Below are 15,809 nucleotides of genomic sequence, written 5' to 3' on the forward strand. Positions count from 1 at the left end.
TCCCTTTTATTTGCATGTTTATCATTAAAATAACAGTACTCTGCTAAATTGTACAACTTTTGGATGGCTTACAGTGCCGAATCCCCCCCCCCCATTTTAGTCTAAGCGGGTCATTGATTACATGGTGGTGCTGTGGTTGGTGAATACCCTCAAGCTGTTCTAAATAGGTTCTAGTTCTGCTAAAGCACCAACTTCATGAATTCGATATGTTACCCCACATTTTTAAAGATTTCTTCCAAATACAATGGTTTTATCCCACTTTATAAAAGAATATCAGAAGATTATTTGTCACCTTTCTGTTTAACCCCTGCGCGCCTAAGGGTACAACAAGTCTAAATGCCTAAGCACAATTTTGCAACTCTGACATGTGTTAGTAAAACCGTAGATATCATCTAGATGGATAATACCTTCTTTTTTTCAGGACAAATTGGGTTTTCATTTGGTGGTAAATGGTAATGGATATCTCCTGATTTTTTTTTTTAATAATCAAAGGAAAACTGGCCAAAAAATAGTGAATATAAATCATTTGTTTTACAATTATCTGTATATTTCTTGGTGCTACCATAACCTTCCACCAAATAACCCAAATTAAATTCTCCTGCTTCTGACGATCGCAGCGATACCACATATGTGTATGTTAGTTGTTGTATGTACCCGTAATACAGCCCAAAAACAATAATGCACATTTTTTTTTAATCCTCCCTAAAACACACTGACACTGACACTAACTGACACTAATTTAAAAAAAAATAATGCATCTCTTTCCTCCATTCACTGAGAAAGAAAACGCGGAGATGGGCTTCACAGTGACTGATCACTGTGATAGCCAATCAGAGGCTATCACAGCGATCAGGTGACCTGGAATTGGGAGTTACTGGTCCCGATCGTTTTAATGGGGCCCAGGGCTTACGATGAGACCCCAGTCTCTGTTTTGGGAGCGCACCATGTGGCGCGCTCCCAGCACAAAGGAACATACACAAATATGCGGCCCCACGTAAAAAAGCCCAGTCTAGTGGGGCCACATATTTGTGTTACGTCGGCATGAAGGGGTTTAATTGGTCACAGTGGTCAAGTTTAGAAGGGCCAATAATGGAGGTTTTCTTATGTGCCAGTCCTTTCCTCATAAAAGTCAGGGTTCCCAGCAGCCTTTTGTTATTGTGTGTTAGAGACTCAGCGTAGATAGGAAGAGATGACATACAGTGAGGGAAGAAAGTACTTGATCCCCTGCTGATTTTGTAAATTTCCCCACTGACAAAGAAATGATCAGTTTATAATTTTTATTTCCTTTGTTGACTGGGCCGTGTTTTTGGGGTCATTGTCATGCTGGAATACCTATCCACAAACCATTTTCAATGCCCTGGCTGAGGGAAGGAGGTTCTCACCCAAGATTTGACGGTACATGGCCCCGACCATTGTGCCTTTGATGCAGTGAAGCTGTCCTGTCCCCTTAGCAGAAAAACACCCCAAAGCATAATGTTTCCACCTTCATGTTTGACGGTGGGGATGGTGTTCTTGGGGGTCATAGGCAGTATTCCTCCTCCTCCAAACACGGCGAGTTGAGTTGATGCCAAAGAGCTTGATTTTGGACTCATCTGACCACAATACTTTCACCCAGTTCTCCTCTGAATCATTCAGATGTTCTTTAGCAAACTTCAGATGGGCCTGTAAATGTGCTTTCTTGAGCAGGGGGACCGTGTGGGCATTGCAGGATTGCAGTCCTTCACGGCGTAGTGTGTTACCAATTGTTTTCTTGGTGACTATGGTCCCAGCTGCATTTAGGATCATTAACAAGATTCTCCCATGTAGTTCTGGGCTGATTCCTCACCGTTCACATGATCATTGAAACTCCACGAGGTGAGATCTTGCATGGAGCCCCGAACCAAGGGAGATTGAGTGTTATTTTGTGTTTCTTCCATTTGCGAATAATCGCACCAACTGTTGTCACCCTCTCACCAAGGTGCTTGGCGATGGTCTTGTAGCCCATTGCAGCTTTCTGTAGGTCTACAATCTGGTCCCTGAGATCCTTGGATGCTTTTTGGTCTTGGCCATAGTGGAGAGATTGGAATCTGGTTGCTTCTGTGGACAGGTGTCTTTTATATAGGTAACAAGCTGAGATTAGGAGCACTCCCTTTAAGAGAATGTGCTCATTACCTGCATAGAAGACACCTGGGAGCAAGAAATCTTGCTGATTGAGAGGGGATCAAATACTTATTTCACTCATTAAAATGCAAATCAATTTATAACTTTTTTGAAATGCGTTTTTCTGGATATTTGTTGTTTTTCTATCTCTCACCGTTAAAATAAACCTACCATTAAAATTATATACTGATCGTTTCTTTGTCAGTGGGCAAACATACAAAATCAGCAGGGGATCAAATACTTTTTTCTCTCACTGTAGTGTCTTCAGAAAAAGATGGTTGCTGCTATACTATACACAGTCAGTGTCTGTTATGCTATGTTACAGTATACATGGTGTGTACTCCCAAACCTCCTGCCCATCCTCCTGCATGTGTTCACTGTGCTCTATTGTGCTACTTTACTGTGAATTTCAGTGTGGTGGTCTACATATTATTGTATACCCCCTTCTGTGTTCACAGTGTTCTATTTTTTATTTCTAGATACAGATCCATTGATTTAATCAGTTGCCGACCGCCGCACGCCGATGTACGTAGTCACAATGGCACGGGCAGGCATAAGGGCTTACCTGTACGTCCCTGCCTGCCTGCGGGCGGGGGGTCTGATTGGACCCCCCCAGTGCCTGCGGCGGTCAGATTCTTGTCAGGAGCGATCCGAGGTAAGGGGGGAGGTCACTGATTCATGCTCCTGGCAAATGACAGGCTTCCTCTGCTGCTGTAATGTAAACAGTGGCCGAGGAAGTGATGTCATCTCTCCTCATGTCGGTCTTTTTCGTTCCGGCGCCGAGGAGAGAAGACATCAAGTAAGTGCACCAAACACTACACTTACAGTAGAACACGCAGGCACACATTTCACCCCCCAGTCACCCCCTGACCACCCCCCTGTACCCCCTGTCACAGTGACACCAATAGCAATTTTTTTTTTTTTTCTGATTATTGCATTGGTGTCATTTGTGACAGTTATAAGTGGTAGGGCAGTTAGTGTTAGGCCCCTTTAGGTCTAGGGTACCCCCCTAACCCCCCCAATAAAGTTTTAACCCCGTGATCACCCCCCCGTCACCAGTGTCACTAAGCAATCGTTTTTCTGATTGCTGTATTAGGGTTAGGGAGGTAAGTATTTAGGTTCGCCGTCAGCTTTTTATAGCGTCAGGGACCCCCATATACTACCTAGTAAAGGTTTTAACCCCCTGATTGCCCCTAGTTAACCCTTTCACCAGTGATCACCGTATAACTGTTACGGGTGACGCTGGTCAGTTAGTTTGTTTTGTATAGTTTCAGGGCACCCGCCGTTTATTACCGAATAAAGGTTTAACCCCCTAATCGCCCGGCGGGTGATATAAGTTAGGTTTTAGGGTCAGATAGGGTCTGCGTCGCCCCAGGCAGCGTCAGGTTAGTGCCATTACTGCTAACACCCACGCATGCAGCATACACCTCCCTTAGTGGTATAGTATCTGAACGGATCGATATCTGATCAGATCTATACTAGCGTCCCCAGCAGTTTAGGGTTCCCAAAAACGCAGTGTTAGCGGGATCAGCCCAGATACCTGCTAGCACCTGTGTTTTGCCCCTCCGCCCGGCCCAGCCCACCCAAGTGCAGTATCGATCGATCACTGACACTTACAAAACACTAAACGCATAACTGCAGCATTCGCAGAGTCAGGCCTGATCCCTGCGATCGCTAACAGTTTTTGTTGGTAGCGTTTTGATACAGTCGCTAACAGTCAGGAGCTTTTTTACCTGTGAGTCTCACTAGTGTACCCCTAAATTTAGAGCCCAAAATGGCAAATCGAAGGTACACTAGTGAAGAGGCCTACACGTTTCTGAGCATTACAGATAGCGAAGAGGAAGTCACTCATCTGTCAGATTCAGGATCAGAATACAAACCTGTAGACAGCAGCGGCTCCATGACAGATAGCTCTGACAACGGAGTTGTGGTCCCTGCCAAGGTCAGGCGTACCAGACCCCAATCTTCTTCTTCTGCTGTTGAGGTGCAAGGACCGCAGGTCCCTCGTATGGAGCAGAGATCCAGTACTAGCGCCGCTCATCCTTCTGGTGAACTGGCAAGCACCAGCGGTCTAGTACACCCTGGTCGTACATCCAGCACTGCAGTATCACGTGGTGACGTGGCGAGTCCCATAAGTACAGTTCAAGCTGGCGAGGTGGCAAGCACAAGTAGTGTCCCACTGCCACCAAGAAGACGCACACAGGCCCGTCGTGCCCATAGTGCCCTTCCTGCTGCATTCGCCAATCCTAATTCGGAACCCACCACTTCTGCAGCGCCCTTACTTCCCCCATTCACTGGCCAACCCGGCATTCAGGTGGAAACAGTTGATTTTACGTCACTTGATTTTTATTTGCTGTTTTTCACCGAAGATCTCTATAGATCTATTGTGGACCAAAGCAATTTGTACGCTGGTCAATTCATCGCCGCTAATCCCCAGTCCTCTCTTGCCAGAGATTGGAAACCAATTACGGTTTCTGAATTTAAGCTCTTTCTGGGCCTTTTCCTCTGGATACGATCGGCTCTACAAAATTCGGCCCCTCGTAAACCACTTGAACCAACGTTTTGCAGACTTGTTTACTCCCCATCAAGTTGTCTGTCTTGATGAGTCCCTGATTAAATTTTCTGGCCGCTTGTCATTCAAACAGTACCTTCCCAGCAAGTGTGCCAGATACGGGGTCAAGATGTATAAGCTCTGTGACAGGGCCACAGGCTATACATATAGTTTTATGGTTTACGAGGGAAAAGATAGTCACATACATACACAAACTGCCCTGACTACATAGGAAGCGCTGGCAAGATTGTGTGGGACTTGGTGTCACCCTTATTCGGAAAGGGGTACCACTTGTACGTGGACAATTATTACACGAGCGTGCCACTTTTTAGTCACCTTTTTGATCATCAGATTGGAGCATGTGGCACCGTGCGACCTAATCGCCGGGGCTTTCCCCAGCGGCTTGTAGATTCCCGTCTTAGGCTGGGGGAGAGAGCCTGCTTGCAGTGTAATAATTTGCTCGCTGTGAAGTGGAGGGATAATAAGAATGTTTTCGTTCTTACCTCCCTTCATGCAGGCACGACGGTCCAAATTACTACGGCGACTGGTGTCATGGAGAAACCCCTCTGTGTCCACGAATATAACCAAAATATGGGAAGGGTGGACCTCAATGACCAGTTGTTGGCGCCATACCTAGTTGCCCATAAGGCCAGACGCTGGTATAAAAAAGTGTCTGTATACTTACAGTATTTCAATTCGCTTTGCTGAACGCTCATGTGCTATACAGAGCTTCAGTCCAGGAAGAGATCGTCAGAGCCCTTCTGTTTCCAGACGGTGCTCCACCTCACCTTCCCAATCCAAATGCAGTAAGCCGGCTGCATGAGAGGCATTTTCCTTATGTCCTCACGCATACCCCTACCCAATGAGCCCCCCAAAGAAAATGTTGTGTCTGCAGAAAGCGCGGATATAGGCGTGACACCCGCTATTATTGTCCCTCCTGTCCTGACAATCCTGGTTTTTGCATTGGTGAATGTTTTGAGCGCTACCATTCACTAGTTGAGTATTAGCGTAGGGTACAGCAAAGTCTAGGCACACTTTCACAGGGTCTCCCAAGATGCCATCGCATTTTGAGAGACCCAAACCTGGAACCAGTTACAGTTACAAAAGTTACAGTTATAAAAAAAAAAAGTAAAAAAAAAAAAAGTAAAAAAAAAAAATACACAAAAAAATATAAAAAAAAAAAAAAAAAATAGTTGTCGTTTTATTGTTCTCTCTCTCTATATTCTCTCTCTATTGTTTTGCTCTTTTTTACTGTATTCTATTCTGCAATGTTTTATTGTTGTTATGTTTTATCATGTTTGCTTTCCAGGTATGTAATTTCTTTATACTTTACCGTTTACTGTGTTTTATTGTTAACCATTTTTTTGTTTTCAGGTACGCCATTCTGCTGCAGCGCTGATTTATTTATCTTGACAGCAACAGCGTTTACTCCCACGATACATAAAGCCCTGACTCCAGCGCTGTCGGAGGTGATTTCACCACCACAGTTAAAAAAAAGAGCATATATGCTGAAGCATGGGGGTAGCAGTGGCGGAAGAACAATTTGCTCCTAACTTTTGGGGCGGATGCCCCCATGCTTCGGCATATATAAATGGTGCATGTATGCCCATCATTAGAAGTGGGTGGATGAAGGGAGGTATTCTAATGGTGGGCATACCCACCGATCAATATCTTTTTTTCGTTCAGCCCACAGGCTGCATGAAAAAAAAGATTACAATATATGCCCAACAAGGACCAGCAACGTACTGGTATGTTGCTGAACTTTGAGTGGTTATACCAAAATGATGCCTGCAGGTTTAGGTATCATCTTGGTATCATTCTTTTCAGCCAGCGGTCGGCTTTCATGTAAAAGCAATCCTAGCAGCTAATTAGCCTCTAGACTGCTTTTACAAGCAGTGGGAGGGAATGTCCCCCCCCCACCGTCGTCCATGGTTTTCTCTGGCTCTCCTGTCCCAACAGGGAACCCGAGAATGCAGCCGGTGATTTGGCCAGCTGACCATAGAGCTGATCAGAGACCAGAATGGCTCCAATCATCTCTATGGCCTAAGAAACCGGAAGCTACGAGCATTTCATGACTTAGATTTTGCCGGATGTAAACAGTGCCATTGGGAAATTGGGAAAGCATTTTATCACACCGATCTTGGTGTGGTCAGATGCTTTGAGGGCAGAGGAGAGATCTAGGGTCTAATAGACCCCAATTTTTTCAAAAAAGAGTACCTGTCACTACCTATTGCTATCATAAGGGATATTTACATTCCCTGAGATAACAATAAAAATGATAAAAAAAATTAAAGGAACAGTTTAAAAATAAGATAAAAAAGTAAAAAAAATAATAAAGAAAAAAAAAAAAGCACCCCTGTTCCCCCCTGCTCTCGTGCAAAGGTGAGCGCAAACGTCGGTCTGGCGTCAAGTGTAAACAGCAATTCCACCATGCATGTGAGGTATCACCGCGAAGGTCAGATCGAGGGAAGTAATTTTAGCAGTAGACCTCCTCTGTAAATCTAAAGTGGTAACCTGTAAAGGCTTTTAAAAATGTATTTAGTTTGTCGCCACTGCGCGTTTGTGCGCAATGTTAAAGCATGTCGTGTTTGGTATCCATGTACTCGGCCTAAGATCATCTTTTTTATTTCATCAAACATTTGGGCAATATAGTGTGTTTTAGTGCATTAAAATAAAAAAAAGTGTGTTTTTCCCCAAAAAAATGCGTTTGGAAAATCGCAAATACTGTGTGAAAAAAAAAAATGAAACACCCACCATTTTAACCTGTAGGGCCTGCTTTAAAAAAATATATAATGTTTGGGGGTTCAAAATAATTTTCTTGCAAAAAAAAAAAATTTTTTCATGTAAACAAAAAGTGTCAGAAAGGGCTTTGTCTTCAAGTGGTTAGAAGAGTGGGTGATGTGTGACATAAGCTTCTAAATGTTGTGCATAAAATGCCAGGACAGTTCAAAACCCCCCCAAATGACCCCATTTTGGAAAGTAGACACCCCAAGCTATTTTCTGAGAGGCATGTGGAGTCCATGGAATATTTTATATTGTGACACAAGTTGCGGGAAAAAGACACATTTTTTTTTTTTTTCACAAAGTTGTCACTAAATGATATATTGCTCAAACATGCCATGGGAATATGTGAAATTACACCCCAAAATACATTCTGTTGCTTCTCCTGAGTATGGGGATACCACATGTGTGAGACTTTTTGGGAGCCTAGCCGCGTACGGGACCCCAAAAACCAAGCACTGCCTTCAGGCTTTCTAAGGGTGTAAATTTTTGATTTCACTCTTCACTGCTTATCACAGTTTCGGAGGCCAAGGAATGCCCAGATGGCACAACCCCCCCCCCCCCAAATGACCCCATTTTGGAAAGTAGACACCCCAAGCTATTTGCTGAGAGGTATGGTGAGTATTTTGCAGACCTCGCTTTTTGTCACAAAATTTTGAAAATTGAAAAAAGAAAAAAAAGTACATTTTTCTTTTCTTTCTTATTTTCAAAAACAAATGAGAGCTGCAAAATACTCACCATGCCTCTCAGCAAATAGCTTGGTGTGTCTACTTTCCAAAATGGGGTCATTTGGGGGGGGGGGGGGGGGGGTTGGGCCATCTTAGCATTTTATGGCCTTCAAAACTGTGATAGGTAGTGAGTAAGTGCTTGGTTTTCGGGGCCCTACGCGGCTAGGCTCCCAAGAAGTCCCACACATGTGGTATCAGGAGAAGCAGCAGAATGTATTTTGGGGTGTAATTCCACATATGCCCATGGCATGTGTGAGCAATATAACATTTAGTGACAACTTTGTGCAAAAAAAAAAAAATTTGTCATTTTCCTGTAACTTGTGGCAAAATACAAAATATTCCATGGACTCAACATGCCTCTCAGCAAATAGCTTGGGGTGTCTACTTTCCAAAATGTGGTCATTTGGGGGAGTTTTGAGCCATCTTAACGTTTTATGGCCTTCAAAACTGTGATAGGTAGTGAGGAGTGAAATCAAAAATTTACGCCCTTAGAAATCCTGAAGGCGGTGCTTGGTTTTTGGGGGTCCCGTACGCGGGGGTCCCCATACTTATGAGAAGCAGCAGAATGTTTTTTGGGGTGTAATTCCACATATGCCCATGGCCTGTGTGAGCAATACATCATTTAGTGACAACTTTGTGCAAAAAAAAAAAAGTTTGTCATTTTCCCACAACTTGTGGCAAAATATAAAATATTCCATGGACTTAACATGCCTCTCAGCAAATAGCTTGTTTACTTTCCAAAATGGGGTCATTGGGGGGGGGGGGGGTTGTGCCATCTTAGCATTTTATGGCCTTCAAAACTGTGATAGGTAGTGAGGAGTGAATCCTGAAGGCGGTGATTGTTTTTCAGGGGCCCCGTACGCGGCTAGGCTCCCAAAAAGTCCCACACATGTGGTATCCCCGTACTCAGGAGAAGCAGCAAAATGTATTTTGGGGTGCAGCCCCGCATATAACCATAGCATGTGTGAGCAATATATCATTTAGTGACAACTTTTTGTAAAATATTTTTTTTTTTTTTTTTGTCATTATTCAATCACTTGGGACAAAAAAATAAAATATTCCATGGACTCAACATGCCTCTCAGCAAATAGCTTGGGGTGTCTACTTTCCAAAATGTGGTCATTTGGGGGAGTTTTGAGCCATCTTAACGTTTTATGGCCTTCAAAACTGTGATAGGTAGTGAGGAGTGAAATCAAAAATTTACGCCCTTAGAAATCCTGAAGGCGGTGCTTGGTTTTTGGGGGTCCCGTACGCGGGGGTCCCCATACTTATGAGAAGCAGCAGAATGTTTTTTGGGGTGCAATTCCACATATGCCCATGGCCTGTGTGAGCAATACATCATTTAGTGACAACTTTGTGCAAAAAAAAAAAGTTTGTCATTTTCCCACAACTTGTGGCAAAATATATAATATTCCATGGACTCAACATGCCTCTCAGAAATAGCTTGTTTACTTTCCAAAATGGGGTCATTGGGGGGGGTTGTGCCATCTTAGCATTTTATGGCCTTCAAAACTGTGATAGGTAGTGAGGAGTGAATCCTGAAGGCAGTGATTGGTTTTCGGGGTCCCGTACGCGGCTAGGCTCCCAAAAAGTCCCACACATGTGGTATCCCTGTACTCAGGAGAAGCAGCAAAATATATTTTGGGGTGCAGCCCCGCATATAACCATAGCATGTGTGAGCAATATTTCATTTAGTGACAACTTTTTGTAAAATATTTTTTTTTTTTTTTTTGTCATTATTCAATCACTTGGGACAAAAAAATAAAATATTCAATGGGCTCAACATACCTCTCAGCAATTTCCTTGGGGTGTCTACTTTCCAAAATGGGGTCATTGGGTGGGGGGGGTTGTACTGCCCTGCCACTTAGCAGAAGCTGTGCAAAATAGGAACAAGCTTGTGCAGGTGGAAGGCTTAGGAGGAAACTGTAAATAGGGAGTAAGTGTCTCTGAAGTTAAACTGTTGCTGAATTAACAAGTAATTAAAAATAAATGTAAATAAATGTAACACCACGTCTAGTCTACAACAGCTAAATGGCCCATCCAGACTGTCTCCTGCTGTCAGCCCATTATAGGAAGAATTGAGGAAGTGTGGGAAAACTTTGGCCAGGTTAATGTTGTTACTGCATGCCCTCCCCCCTGGGCCTATGATTTTCCCCTCCTGTTCATGGCACCTGCCCTTCCCCCCTGCTCTGTGACATGGCAAGCAGCCTTTTTTATGTTTTCCAAACTCCCCCTTCTCCTCAATGCCAGCACCACATCCCTTCTCCCATGGCAGGATTAGCAGAGGAGGAGGACAAAAGGGTGTATTAGCAGGCACCCTGTTGCCCTTAAAGTTACATTTAAAGTTGAACCCTCTCCCTGCTGTACAGTATTTATAAAAAATGTGTTTGCATTGGTTGATGTCCCCCATGCCAGTGCCCTACTCCCCACGCCCTTTGTTTGTCAGTTTATTTCCTAATAGCCTTGAAAACTGGCCAGAATTGATTTTCATGATTCAACTTTATTTTTGGACTTTATGAGGGTTTGGGCAAACAGGCCATGAACCTTACCCAGGCCAAATCGCTGATCCCTAGTGCTGCTATGGCAATTTGGGAAAAGAATCATGACTGCACAAATAATCATAAATCATAGTGTCAGGGCTGGGCTCAGCCCTTCCTTCTCTAAGCTGGCCGCTCAGCTGTCGGATAATTGCCAGCTCCTTTCTTTCCACAGTGACTCAGCTGTTGATGATCTGCTCGTCAGTCCTGGCTACTTAAAGCCGTCCAGCTCACTTCATATCTGCCTTCGCCTTTGGTCACATCTCAGAGACCTTCTCCTGTGTTCCTGTTGAAGACTTGCTTCGTCCCTTCTGGCTCCTGATCCTACTTGCTGTATTACTACATTGATCTCTGGCTCTCTGACATTGGCATTGGCTGACTACCCAATCTGGTTACTGAACTCTGGCTATGTATTGACTACGCTTACTCTGTTTACCTTTTTATTATTATTAAACAAGTGTGATTAACTGTACTTCTGTCTTGGTCTGATTCATGGTTTCTGACACATAGCCTAATTACTGTATATTTATAATACATGCACGCTTCAAGCCCCTAGATACAAATAAAAAAATGCCTTTCAAGTTAAATAAGTAATTTATATGAACTAAGTATTGGATTAGTGAGGTCCTACTAAAAAAAAAAAAAATAATGGGTTACAGGTCTTCATTATAAGTTTCCTATTTACTATACATTTACTGTAGTTCACTTGAATGCATTTAACATAGGGTTGACTTTGATCAAGTTGTAGTCAAGGATGAAAAAGTGAACTTTTGTTAAAGTACATATAAAGAAATGAAAGAGTAGGCTTAATTGCAAACCCCTTAAAGTGTTACTAAACTCACAACAGTAAAATAAGTATGTGTATACAGTAAAGCATGCTTATTATACTCACTGTGGAACCTAAGGGGTTAATCTTCGCATTGTGTAAAAAGGCTGTTTGATCCTGTTGTCTCTGATCCTCCCCTTCTTTTACTGTCACCAATCCATCTGCCTTTAGCACAGAGCCCTAAGAGGCACTCTGCACATGCTCAGTTTGGTGTGTATTGCTAGAGTTGTTTTTTTGGGAGGGTGCATATGATCAGCACAGGACCAATCAGCACTTTCCAGAGGGTCAGGGGTCATGCAGCCTCATAGGACAGTCAGAGGAGAATGAAAACTCCTCCTACAAGCTTTAGCCAGTGCTTGGCCTGACACTGATAGAAGTCAGAAGACTGTTTTATGATGCTGATGAGAAAAGATATTTAGCAGTTTATAATTACTAAAATAATTGCATTTCCATGTTCTGTGTACTGTGGGAGGCCAGATATAGTGAATACAGGGTCTTGGGTTTAGTGACACTTTAAGGTACCTGCATTTACGTTATCTGTACTCCTCTTCTGATAACAATCCCTGAAAATCTGATGCAAATACTGACTTTCTGAAAGTCAATATATGCACATGGCCAGACATTCTCCTCCCCCTCCTTAGTGACAGTACTCAAGTCCAAATCAAAGTTTTTCCTGGGGCTGTAGTAGTGGATCAGGGCAGCTTTGACCCATAGATAAGGTAAGCACAAACACCTTTGGATGTCTGTTAGACAGATTTAGTCTTCTTTACATGTATTTATCTTACACAGGTTTGTTTAAAGAAAATCATGCCACAGTATCTTAAACTTAACATCATAAATCAAATCTATATTTATAGGAATACGATAAGTCACATAGCCCTGAATTGTTTATATGCTCCTCCATCTGTTAGCTCTGATATACCTGCCTGGTGCAATCCAGTGTTCAATAAGCGGGTTAATGATTATGCACTGCCAAACAGCCACTGTCATATTTAACCAGCAGGCATCTGCAGAGCACAGGGCATCCTGGGGTAATACAGAAACTGCATCTGTTTTTGGCTGATAAGCGAATTTGCTTTTGGGAGTTATTCCAGGTCGGCTGTAATCTGAGAACTTTCTACATGAGGATTTAAACGGTTCACTTGCCTTTTATTTTTCATATTAAAATATACAAGGTGCTGGGATTGTAGGAGAATCAGGTGCCAGCAAGCAACAACTGAGATAGAGTTAATGGTTTTAGGAGGCATTGGCTGACTTTTTTTGCAGTGGCTGTGAAATATTCCCCTTCATCTCTTCTTGCTGTTGATTGCTCCCTGGGCATGGAGTCACCGGCAACATTTTAGTATATTATTGTAAGAGATGGATTACGGGAGGAATGTAAAATATGGCTATAGGTTCAATCATCCTAACAAGGCTTTTCACTGGGAACCTACCGTTCTTATCTAGTTTAAAAAAAAAAAAAAACGTACAAGTTTGAAAACGCAATGCTTTTGCTCACCATTTATTTATTTTAAATGTCAGATTAGTTTTACAGTACTGTCAACGCTACCATACAAAGGCACGATCTTGGCCAAGGCACTCCTAAAGTGGAGTTCCACCCATTTTTTTTCATTTGCAGTCATTCCCATGGACACCTTTATTGCTGTCAGGAACCATGAATCAGACGGAGACAGAAAATGCAGTTAAAAATCACACCTTTTAATATAATGGTAAAAATGGTACAAATATTAAATATAGTCAAAACATAGCCAGGGTATGGTAGCCAAAGCGGGTAGTCAGAACAAGCCAGTAAATCAGGAAGCCAGAAATCAGCATAGTCAGAGGCAGCAGACAGGATCAGGAACCAGAAGGGACATCAACCAGGCAAGTCTTCAACAGGAACACAGCAGAGAGTCTCGAGATATGTTTGACCAAAGAGAAGCACAGAAAAAATTAACCAGGCAGTTTAAATAGCTAGAATGGACTGGCTGTAGGCTGGACTGATGAGCAGGAAATGATCACCAGGTGAGCCGCTGTGCAATAATGAGTGCTGGCAACCGACAGCTGAGCAACCTGAGCACTGAGAAGGGAGGGCTGAGAGCCCAGCCCTGACAGTATCCCCTCCTTAATAACCCCTCCCCCTCAGGGGGCCACCAGGTTTAAGGGGATAACGTCTATGAAAAGCACGGAGGAGGACAGGAGTATGTACGTCCGAGGATGAGACCCAAGAGAATTCCTCCGGATCATACCCTTTCCAATGAACCACGTACTGTATGCGCCCACGGAACCTACGAAGTCAATGATCGATTGTATCTCATACTGTTCATTGTTCTCAGTCTGAACCGGGCAAGGACGTGGTACCAAGATGGTGAAACGGTTGCACACCAAAGGTTTTAATAGGGAGACATGGGATACATTCAAAATACGTATGTTAGAAGGAAGGTCTAATGCGTAAGCCACTGGGTTGATCCTATGGAGAATACGGAAAGGCCCAATAAACCGTGGTGTCAATTTCAATAAGGGAACATGAAGTCGGAGGTTATGAGATGACAGCCAGATCCTCTCCCCAACCTGTTAGGAGGGCGCAGCTAGGCGTCTGCGGTCAGCATGGAGTCTGTACCTCTCACTGGCACGTCGCAAGGACTCTTGGACCTGCACCCAAGTGGAACGAAGATCACGGAGATGCTCCTCTAACCCAGGAATTCTTTAAAGAAACAGCCAACATGGATGGTTGGAAACCATGATTCGCCATAAATGGAGACAATGGACAAGCGGTATTGACGGCACTATTGTGAGCAAACGCCACCCAAGGTAGGAGGTCTGACCAGTTGTTATGGTGGTCAGAAATATAGCAACCTGGAAACTGCTCCAAGGCTTGGTTGGCTCATTCTGTGGCCCCATTGGACTGCAGGTGACACGCAGAGGAGAAGGAAAGCTGAATTCCTAACTGTGCACAAAAGGCTCGCCAAAACCTGGAGACAAACTGACTACCCCTGTCCGAGACGACAACTTTGGGTAGCCCATGTAACCAAAAGATCTCCCGAGCAAAAATGTATGCCAGTTCTTTGGATGTGGGTAACTTCTCTAGTGAAATACAATGAGACATTTTTGAGAACCGGTCAAACACCATAAGAATAACTGTGTTGTCCTGGGAGTTGGGTAACTCCACAATAAAATCCATAGACAGGTGGGTGCAAGGCCTCTCTCCATTGGGTATGGGTTGTAGGAGGCCCACTGGAAGGTGTTGTGGTGTCTTACACTGACCACACATGGAACAAGTGGCTACAAAGGCGGTCACATCAGCGTGGAGACTAGGCCACCAGAATTGAAATAGCCCAAATGAGTTGATTCTTCCCTGGGTGGCCAGGTGCCTTGGGAGAATGGTAAGTCTGGAGCAAAGCAGTGCAAAGATTCTTAGGGACAAAGCAGCGGTCAGGTTTTTCAGGAGGAGAATAGATCTGAGCGGCAAGAATTCTGTCACCCAAAGGTGAAGTGAGACTAGTACAAACAGTGGCCAGAATACAATCGGGAGGTATCACAGGAGCAGGAACTGACTCCATATTGGAAGCGGAGGAAAACTGTTACTAAATTGCGTCAGCCCTTACATTCTTAGTACCGGGTAAGAATGTAATTGAAGCTTGTCACGCCCTTCTGAGAGATAAGCATTTTGCCTCAGACAAGAGCTAAAATGATAGCTAACAATTCTCTGTCCCCAATGTCATAATTGCACTCTGCAGGAGACAATTTCTTAGAACAGTAGCCACAAGGATGCATAGCACTCTCAAAGGTAAGACATTGAGACAGAAGGGTGCCTACTCCAGTCTCAGATGCATCAACCTCAAGGATGAAAGGTAACGTAGAATCAGGATGTGCCAGCATGGGAGCTGAAACAAAGGCAACCTTGAGAGAATCAAAGGTTTTAATGGAATCCAGAGACCAATTCTGTTAGTTACCATCCTTCCTGGTCATATCAGTCAGGGGTTTGACCAGAGAAGAGAAGTTCCAAATAAATTTCAGATAATAATTGGCAAAGCCAAGAAAACGTTGTAGCGGACGTAGACCTAAGGCTTGAGGCCACTGTAGAACTGCAGATAGTTTCTCTGGGTTCATTGAAATCGGCAGTAGAAATGACATAACCCAGGAATGTAACCTGTTCACGATGGAACTCACACTTCTCCAACTTACAATACAGATTATTATCTCTCAGCCTCTGTAGCACACTGGAAACCAGTGGTGGCTGGTGAAGTTTTAGGATGGGGGGTGCCAGA

At 43.7% G+C, this 15,809-nt stretch overlaps 1 protein-coding gene across 5 annotated transcripts in view; it reads right to left on the reverse strand.

Annotated features, from left to right (window-relative positions):
* TNRC6C (trinucleotide repeat containing adaptor 6C) overlaps positions 1 to 15,809 on the reverse strand; it is a 519,199-nt gene that overhangs the window by 336,087 nt on the left and 167,303 nt on the right. The window lies entirely within an intron of this gene.

This window comes from Aquarana catesbeiana, linkage group LG12, assembly GCF_042186555.1.
Source record: "Aquarana catesbeiana isolate 2022-GZ linkage group LG12, ASM4218655v1, whole genome shotgun sequence".
In the NCBI taxonomy this organism is placed as follows: domain Eukaryota; kingdom Metazoa; phylum Chordata; class Amphibia; order Anura; family Ranidae; genus Aquarana; species Aquarana catesbeiana.